Here is a 9126-nt window from a genome sequence, read left to right as displayed (position 1 = left end):
TCCTTTTGTCTTTTTGTTTTCTTGAGCCGAGGGTCTTTCTCTCTACTCCTTCGGGGTAGGGGTAAGGTCTGTGTACATACTACCCTCCCCAGACCCATTAGTGAAATTTTACTGGGTTGTTGTTGTTAGTTATTGTACTTAACAAGTTTTTAAATGATCAATTGGAATGATGCATACAAAAAATTGGGTCTTTAAAATTGGATAGATACCAAAAAAAAAAAAAAAGCATTTTTCTTTTAAACATTTATTGTCAAGCATTTTTCATGTATTTCAAACATTATTATTTTGTCATCATTTCATAAATGATATTAAATTTAAATATTTGGGTCTTTTAAAGAAGGCAATTATTTCAGTAATTTATGATGAATTCGATATTGCTTGAATGGTTTGCTTGAATGGTTTCACGTTGAATTCGATATAAAATAATAGCAATATTGCATAGGTTATGAAGAATAATGAGTTATCGACGCTAATCTTCTACCAATAAAAGCGACATAGGAAAAAAGAAACTTATAGAGCAGCTGGGTTTTCGGAGTGATTGTGGCTCCCAAATTAGATAGAGGTACAGTTGACATATTTCTTTGTTCATCCAAGAGACAAAAGGATAAAGGTTGGGAGAAAAACAGCGCAATTTTCTGGGAGATTATATTTGCAAAGAATAGTATGTTCTGTGTTTGTGTATGTATCTTCGCCCTTCAGCTGTACTAGAGATGTAATACGTTTCAATTTCCATTTACAGCAATTATTACTACTAGATTAACTCCATCACCGTATGTGCGTCCTGCCTAAAGACCAAAGTCCCGTGTTGTCCTTCACTGCTGCCTGGGAACAAAGAACAATCTCGGTTCAAGGGTTAAATAATTAATATTCACAAGTCACTCAAGGATATTCTGACTTACAGGAGCTTTTACTGAGGGAAATACATTCCAAAAGCGCAATGTCTCATCTCCTGCTCCAGTTACTATTGTCTGCGAGACCACATTAAATAAGTAGTATATCCTTTAATTCTCTCATAATGTTTCAGAACACACTTGAAATATATTCTTGCAATACCTGTCCATCAGGTGACATGGCAAGATACAGGACGCGCAGGCTATGGCCAGTTAGAGTGGCTACCTGTCACCTTGGCGATTTAATCAAAATATCCAAAATTACAACCTAAGAGAATGAATATATAAATACCTTTGACATTGATGGATACTTCCACACCATGATTTGGTTTTGGGAATACCCATGTGTGCTAACTATCTCATTCACATTTCTACTCCAGGCTAGATTGCATACCTGCAGGTGCAGCATTTGATATGGTTAACTTTTTGTTGTCAAATTTCAGCAACCTAGGTCATTTTTGCACATTTCTACTCCAGGCTAAATGTTATTCAGACCTGGCTTCCTGTGTCCACATGGTTCAACTGATTGCCATTTGTTGTGTTCCAAAAGCGAATGCAGCGATCAGCAGTTCCTCCTCCTGATGCCAGAAGGCCACATTGGTGAGGAGACCAGGCAATGGCCTTGACAGCTGCAGTGTGCTCTGTTAGCTTCAAAACTGGTTGCTGGGACCGCAGATTCCACACTAAGAGCTGATCATACATAATTCACAAGTAACATCAGCAACAACATACTTGAGCAAGTTTTGTCGACAGATGTGTGATAGTTATATACCTGATTGTCATTGCCCCCTGACGCGAGCTCTCTATCATCATGAGACCATTTTAGTCCACATACCTGATAATATTCATATATTAACTCAGAATATTATCGATAATCTCTCAAGTTCTGGAAATTTACCTCAGACTTGTGACCGACAAACTTGCTCACAAAGTCACTAGGAACGCGAATGTCATGCTGAAGGATGTTTCTGTCTCTGCTACCAGAAGATAAGATGCGCGAACTCCATGCAAGAACTCCTGTTCTTGACTGATGTCCACCCAAGGTTCTAACCTTCTTGCATTGTGTGCCATCCCAAACCTGAAAGAAAGAATTCATTCAGACCCCACGTCTCTATACAGGACTGATATAAAATTTTAAGACAGATAATCTCTACCTGAACTTGCCCAAGACTTGTACCAATAGATATATAAGACCCCTCCCTAGTCCATTGGACTGAGCAGACACTATCAGTAGGTCCTAAGTCGCACAGCTTTGTCACCTTGACAACAAATATTCATATTCTGAAAGTTTCAGATAGTTGTTAATTACTATGCTATAAGTAGAAAAGTATTTCCCAAGCTAGATACTCACTCTACTATTTGAAGCTGTCCATAAATAAACACATGTTCCTAGCCCAACAGCAAGAACATTCTGAGAGGACCAATCAACTAGGGAAGTCATCTTGAAGTGCTGGTGCATCCAGAACCTGTGATTGTAGGGATGAAAATCAGATAAACTCTTTTAACCAACATTGAGTTGAGTCCACCTTACAATCCAAGCAACATAATGATAAAGCAACGATCAACAATAGGGCAAAAGATAAGGTAAACCCTTGACCAAATTCTCAAGCTAGTCTAGTTGATTATTTCTAGTCATCAGCTCATAAAAAGATAGTGTTTTGAATTTTAAAAAAAATATATGTATACATACCTTGTGGGGTGTCTTGGGCACTTTCCTAGGGGGTTTAGGAGGGGTAGAAACCTCGTTAGAGAGGGAAGTGTCGTACCCCAAAACGGAAGGCGAGTAAGGAGAATTAGGCCCTGAATTTTCAGTCTTGAACCTCAGCATATTCTTGCTGGGACTCATTGGGGAAGCACCTGCAGGAGAAGAAAAATCAGACCCAAAAAGCTCAGATTTCAACAATCTGGAGTAGGCATCGTTGTTGGTTCCTCCTCCCTCCGCCTTCTCTACCAGCCCAAAAGTATGTAGCCTCGACGAAGATCTACAGGGGATGAACCTATCACTGCAAGTAGCAGATTTGGATGATGGGGATGATGACAGGTTTGATATAGTCCGAGGTGACCTGTTGGACATTGGGGATGCCAAGTTGCTAGTTCTAGATCGAAGCTTTGAGCTGGGAGGAGAAGAAAAGGCGTCAAGCCGAAGAGTGGTTTCCGACATTGTTGGTGGAAGGTTAATTCCACTCTTTCTTCTTTCCATGGTTGTTATTCTTTTTCTGAGCTTCAAATGGGGGGAGGAGAGTATAGTAGAGAATAAACCTAAAACCACAGAGGAGTTTTGTGGTACAAGAATGGGAGAGCTGCTAGCTAGGTAACGGATAGTTTTGTGATCCAAGGGAAAGAGGATTTTGATAGTTTTGTGATCCAAGGGAAAGAGGATTTTGATGAAATATTAGGAGGAGCGCTCTAACGGTCACTTGTGTTACCGAAGCTTTTTATTATTTTATGTTTTATGCCTGCTATGTCTGTTGTTGCTCTTAATAACTCTACTAGCCGTTGCTTAGATTTCAGCTGAAATTAGTTCTAGCTTTAATATTGTATATTATTTGCGTTTGTTCGAGTTCCTGCAAATATAGATTTTACAAACTCAGTTTTCTAGTATTCAAAATAATGTTTGTTTTGACCTATTTTATTTAAGGAAGAAAAGTTTTTTTTTAAAATAATTCCAAATTCATATGTTTGTTTAGAGTTTGCAAACACTGTTGAAACAAACACTTTTTTTTTTTCAAAAATTCAAAAACACAGCTTGCTTGCAACTAATAATTCCACCTTACTCTGTTAAAATAAGTTAGTTCATTTATTTCTTTTGGCAAAAACTTCTCTAACAAACACTTCAAAACTCTCGGTAAAAACTCAAACTAACGCCATATTCCTCCGTCACACTTTACACTTTTGCCCATCAAAAAACCCCACTAGTGGCAGACACGAGCAAAAGCAACTCTTGAATGTTCCATTCAGAGAAGCAGAATTTTTCTTTTCCGAGAAAATTTCCTGTGTTTATCCGTAAAATGGTACAGTTAAATTTATTACGTGGTTTATAAACAAACGAACTGACTTGATCCAGAAATGATAAAGTCTGGCTCCGAGCGCAATGTCTCCGAGGACAGAAATGAAAGCAATGAAAAAGAGCAAATAAAGTTATTTAATCGAGAGTGAAATATAGCATAAGTTTTGCCAAGAATTTCGTGTCTTACAATAGCTGTACCTAGGGAAATAAGATCCTAGGATCAAGCTACACTTAAATGACAATAAAAGAGTCATTGATGAATATGTAATGGCAGACTATGGATGCAAATATTTTTTGCAACGGTTGCCCATTTAATATTAGAGAATACTCTCTCATTGAATGTTATCCGGCAATAAATACTCGATCCGCTCCCATTGACTATGCTCCCTTCGGGATTTACCCGATGTTGATTGTAGTTGTTGTTCTCGGTACTGGTTGTTACTTAACTCGCCTTTTACCTGTCTTCGTTCCACGTGACATTCTATCATTCGACCATTTATTATAAATTAATTTTACCCCATATGTGTAGTCCCCTTGCTTTTCGGTGACACATATTTGTGTCACCGGATAGTTGGTGAAGATCCCTTTCTTGGCGGGAAAGTTCCTGAACAGTTTCCTACGCTTGAAAAGATGTACGTCTACTCGCATTTAATACCCCAAACACGTATTTCCCCACGATTCAGCAAATATTTTCGTCAGTTTTCGAGCTAATCATGACCACAATTTTTGCCGTCTATATCTTCACTTCTACTCATTACTTTACTTCTTTACCTCCAAAGTTTTAGTTTTCATAAATCCTTCTTTTTCTCTGCACTTACTTTGCATTTGCTTAGATAGTTTTCTATCTTCTTCAACGTTCTTAGCAAAAGTTTTTTTCTGACATACTATTACCATGGCTTCTTTCACTGCCCCTTTTGGAAACTCTGGTCTCCTCTTCGGTGGAGGCCTGAAGAGAAACAAAGATAAAGAAACTGACGTCGATTCTGATCCTCCCATTGTAAGCACCATCATACCAAAGCAACTTAGTACTGCTAATGACTTCCAAGAGAAGGCCCCTTCCGCGTCTTCGTGGACTAGGGTCGTTAGTAGGTATCCCTCCTCCATTCATCCTTCTAGTATCTTTGGTGTGAAGGAGGACTGCAATTGCCCTAACCTTGATATCCTCGCTCTGGATATGATAGAGCGGGTTATCTTCACCAAGGAGGGTTTTACGCATGTCTATACATATCCCTTTTCCTTGGGTCTATTTTCCCTGGGGTCGAATGAATAGCTTGACCCCATAATTTTGGAGTTTTGCCACTGGTACCGGGTCTTCTTAGCACAAGTAGGCCCATCTATATGGCGAACGGTAGCTTGCCTTTGCCAACTATGCACGGAGACCGGGGAAATCCTAACCCTTGCACACATGATAAATCGCTACTCCCCAAAATTTTCCATGGGGGAGTAATAAACTTCAGCAAATGTGGCCATCACGCTCTTCTCACCAGTGTGGACAATGACAATGATCGTGGGTGGATGGAGCAACTTGTCATTATTGCTACTAAGGACATCATCCTGGCCACAGCTCCGTCTTTTCCAGAATCGTGGAACCGCTTTCGTAAGTTTACGATTATTCATTTCCTTTCTTTGTGAAAAGATTGTTTCCCGTTGTTGCTGACCTTTTTGTTTCTTTTGTTCTAGCTACCCGAAACTACCACAGGTTTAAGGCCTGGACCAGTGGGTTCAAAAGATTCTGAAAATCACAACTCCAGAATCCTACCGATGGAAGGAAATGGCCCTCAAATATGGGTGGAAGTCCAGGAATCACGGTAAGCCGAGCCCTTTTTCCTTTTATCTTTGCACGAACATAGGTAACTTTACGAAAAAGTGGCTAACTATATTTTTTGCTTGATTCAGGACTTCCACAAGGCTCAATCACCTGCCCCAAGGTCGACATTTTAGCTGACCCCGAGGACGCCAGGATGGTGCTACAGAGTGCCCTTCCTTGAAGCAGTGCTTGCAGATCTGCTTTCGATAAAGGTGCTTCCTATCGAAGTCCTCAGCTAGAGAACAATCAACCAAAAAGGCGTCGTTCTTCCTCGGCTGGGCTCAAAATAAGAAAATAAAGAAAATAATGACCGAGCTGGCCACAATGGTTGTTGTAGAGGATGAGGAAGCAATGATGAAGTGGCTCCCCTTCAAAGGAGAAAAATATCTTCATCATCTCAACCGGATGCTCAGGCGGGAGAGCTTCAAAACCCGACCACAGAAGATATCCAAGCGCTTTGGGGTGAGATGGATCTGGTAGATAATGCTAATTCTCACTTTCCATCCCCCATTGTTGTATCTGGTCATAGGAGTTCGGACCCCGGGCCTCTACTGCCTTTGACCACCGAGGAAACAACAATCAACACTGCCCCTACCGCAGCTGCTTCTCATCCTTCCATGCCAACAACTTCACGCCCCTCAACACCAGCTGCACCTTTGCCACTAGCACCATCTGCATGTCTTCCACCTGCAACAGATGTTCGAGATAGGAGTGTTTTTCCTCCTCGGTCTCCCGACCATGGGGCACAATTATTCGTCCCCTTCCCCAGATCCTCGAGGGAGGAGAAATATTACTCTTTCAATTTTGAAGGAGTGTCATCTGTTGTCCAAGTAGGTGGAGCTTGCAAACTATCTGAAGCCGCTGGTTTCAGAAAGAGATTGGAAAATAATGTGCTCCTTTTTGGGAGAATGTTTGTTAAACAATGCCATGCAGAACGCGACAGTGGTACCGTACTTGTCTTCTTACAACTTCTTTCCCTTTTACCTGCTGCAACGGGAATCCTAACCTTGATACTCTTTTTACAGGCCAACTTTCTCGCTTCCGAAGGCCTGCAAAAATTGATCCTTGAGAAGCAAGGGCTCACTTCCGAGCGGGATCAACTATTGGTCGAAAGGATCCAACTTGCTGCGCGCCTCCCTCCCGGTGTTGGAGGCAAAAGCTGCTGAGATGGGCGAGCTTGAGGCCCGATTGCTGTAGAGCCATCAAGATAAAATGGCCCACAACCAAGAAGCTGCTCAATTACATGAGCAAATTTAAGAGGCTAAGGTTAAGTGGGCCAAGATCCACGACGTTGTGCTTGTTGCTGCCGAGCGCGAGTCTGCCTTCGGGGAGAAAATAAATAATTTGAAGACAGGCTTAAGCTCCAAAACCGAGGCAGCCAATGTTACCGAGTAGAAGAGGGAAAAGATGGAGGAGAGGCTCAAGAGGGCCATGGATCAAAACTGGATTCACTTAACTACAAATGTTGAGCTCAATTCTCACCCTACTGCCTTAAGATCTGAAAGAGATGGCCTTCAGGCCGAAGCTGATAGGCTCCAAGCAAAGCTCCATGACCAAGGGGGCTCCCTCGTATTTGAAAAGACTTATGCCATATATCATATGAGGAGAAAAACCTTGGAAGAGGCCAAAGTGGGCATTGCTAATATAGATGAATGTATTGCCAAAGCCCGAGAACTGGAGTTGTCTGATCGGGAATGCCTTCCCGCTCTGCCCCCCGAAACCAATTCTTCGAGTACTACTTTAGAGTATTCGGGGATCTAAGGGGAGATAGAGTAATATAAAGATGAAGGCCAAGAACCGGCAGCCGATCTGCCTTCCTCCACCGAGAGAGACACAAATCCCTCTCTTCCTTCGGCTCCGGCGGCAATAATGCTTAGATTCTTTTTTCTCTTCTTTCTTTTTGTACTCTGTAATTATGCCAAACTTTTCATCGAATTTGATACTTTGATAAATAAAGAATATTTTTGCTTAAGTGTTGTTTAAAATATATTCCTTTTGAGTTGAATTAGTTAAAGCTTGGGGTATACTTTCATCTGATAGCTTTTGATTCCGGGCATAAATTCTTTCAGTATCAACCTTTTATTATGAGAGTTTTATAAGAGAGGGCCCTCTTATATTTATGGTGCTCTTGAAGAGGACGTCTCCTGTTTATTCCGGCACAATCATTTGAGGTATTTGTTAACTTTCAAATGTTAAAATCAACTCATCATTTGGACAAGAAACAAGATAAAAATAAAAGGACTTCGTTTTATTCCTTCTATCTTTAAACGTACATAAGCATTCTTTTGCTAAAGTAAGAAAAACTGACAATACATATGTCTAACTAGTACAACTTATTTCTACGGGGTTGGTCATGCAGTCCCCGATTCTGATGAGACATTATTGTTCACGGTTCTAGCAATCCCCAATTTTTGTGGCATTCTTGCTGTTGTATCTTATAATATTCCCCCCCAGTGTTTGTATGCAAAGTATGCAAATTGGAACACTGAAAGTCTTGCTTCATTGGTGGAAGCAACTTGTGAATGGTTAAATAGTCTTTGGTATAATGGCAAGCTTTTCTTCCCATCAGCGATTTGCCATCGAGCCACAGATTATTTAACCGTCCCCATAGCAGTTAATCATTGATGTGAAGACTTCAATGCCTTGTCATTTAAAGGCCATATCCTTGCTAATGACGCTCCTTTCTTAATATGCTTTTCGTTGCTTCCTCGTTAAAAACCTTTCCAGAAAAATCTGATTGGAACAAAACTGGTCGAAGGGAAAAAGAGTGCAGCACATACTTTCAGTATTGATAGGATCCATCAGCAATAATACCTTTTGAGGTGAGTCATGTTCCAATTGCTCGGAAATGTGATTCCATCTTGATTTTCCAACTCGTACGACCCTTTACCGGTGATAGCTAAAACCCGATAAGGACCTTCCCATGTTGAACCTAGCTTCTCGGTGTTGACTTCTCGAGTGCTCTGAGTCACTTTTCTTTAAACCAAATCTCCTACTTTGAATTAGCGCATATTGGCCCTCTGATTATAATATCTTTCTGTCCTTTGCTTTTGAGCCACCATCTTCACGTACGCTAAGTCCCCTGTATTCATCGAGCAAATCCAACTTCACCAGCAATGCCTCATTGATTGCTTCTTCGTTTGCTCGGTAAAACCATAGAGTCAGCTCCCCCACTTCTACTAGTATTAGAGCTTTCGCGCCATATACAAGAGAGAAAGGTGTTTCTCTCGTGCTCGATTTTGCCATCGTCCGATATGCCCATAGCACACCCGATAACCCTTTGGGCCATTTGCCTTTAGCATCTTCTAATTTCTTTTCAAGGTTTTGGATAATTACCTTATTGGTTGATTCCGCCTGTCCATTAGCGCTCGGATGGTACGGTGAGGATATAATCCTCTTGATTTTCAAATCTTCCAAAAATC

The 9126-nt window shown here is 40.9% G+C and overlaps 1 pseudogene; it reads right to left on the bottom strand.

Moving 5' to 3' along the window:
- Positions 1-541: 541 nt before the first annotated feature.
- LOC107779846 (B-type cell cycle switch protein ccs52B-like) lies at positions 542-3320 on the bottom strand (annotated as a pseudogene).
- Positions 3321-9126: the final 5806 nt, after the last annotated feature.

Source organism: Nicotiana tabacum, chromosome 13 (assembly GCF_000715075.1).
Source record: "Nicotiana tabacum cultivar K326 chromosome 13, ASM71507v2, whole genome shotgun sequence".
Taxonomy (NCBI): domain Eukaryota; kingdom Viridiplantae; phylum Streptophyta; class Magnoliopsida; order Solanales; family Solanaceae; genus Nicotiana; species Nicotiana tabacum.
This window is presented reverse-complemented; position numbering and strand designations above follow the sequence as displayed.